The sequence below is a fragment of the Haplochromis burtoni genome, unplaced genomic scaffold (genome assembly GCF_018398535.1).
Source record: "Haplochromis burtoni strain Fernald_Lab_line unplaced genomic scaffold, NCSU_Asbu1 Contig_773, whole genome shotgun sequence".
In the NCBI taxonomy this organism is placed as follows: Eukaryota; Metazoa; Chordata; class Actinopteri; order Cichliformes; family Cichlidae; genus Haplochromis; species Haplochromis burtoni.
The window spans coordinates 163,260-164,317 of record NW_024583134.1 but is presented as its reverse complement, the minus strand read 5'-3'; positions in this window follow the sequence as shown (position 1 = coordinate 164,317).

Sequence of the window (1,058 nt, the reverse complement as noted above, 5' to 3'; positions counted from 1 at the left end):
AAATACAACTTGCCTAATAATTCTGCACTCCCTGTATTACTTATTAGCTGCTATTTTGTTTCGTATGTACATTCTTCCACTCACCTGTAGGGGACAGAGTAAACCCTCTACAGCACAGTAGTCATATGGTGTGGTCCGAGCCTGGAGCGTCTGCACAGACAGGTTGTATACTATTATACAACCTCATGTAATACAATTACAAGAGTTAATACTATGCATAAATGAACCCATGCGCCCACATTGGCAATGAGTGAGAAAAATATACTTGTGTGTTAAAATAGACAATTTATCGTTGTCAAAATGTTCGCTTAATTTTCAATATCAGAGGCTGACAAATTCTACCCAATTAAACGTGATGACACCAGCTCATATAGTACATTAAGCTATTCACACATTTACTAGAGGTTGCAAAACTTCACCACTGCATAGGTCAAAGGTAGCTGCTTGCACGAATTATCTGTCGGGTTATTTCTTAGGTGCAGGCTTGTACAACCTGCCAAAGCTAATACATGAGCTGGAGAAGCTGAGGGACTATATTTTTCAAAGTTGGGCTTTCCATCTTCCTATTTTTTTTTCTTTATTACAGTGGAAAGATGAGGTGATATGCAAATGTAATGATGAAAAAAACACTTCAGATATAATAGTTTATAGTATTTAGTGATATTTCTTTTGCATAATAAATGTTTTAGGTTGAGTTTGCCTTTATGATTCTGTTAAAGTTGTTCTATATGTCAGAGGTTACTTCCCCTTTTAGAAATGTGCTGCATGAATACTCTTGACATACAGTATCGCAGTGAGCAATATGTCACTCTTTGAAACAGAAAGCATGTTAGTTACAACATCTTTCTTACCTCTGTCACACTGTGGTGCTGTCTAAAGGTTACATTAGTTAGTGCTGTCAGTAACTGACAAGGACAAATTGTATTTAGACAGAAATTATTGTAACCTTAAAGCAGTAAAGTCTAAACAGGAACTTAGAGAGAACAAAGTGATCATTATTAACATTATTAACATTATTAATAATGTTAATAAGAATGCGTAAATCCCAGAGAGATTAT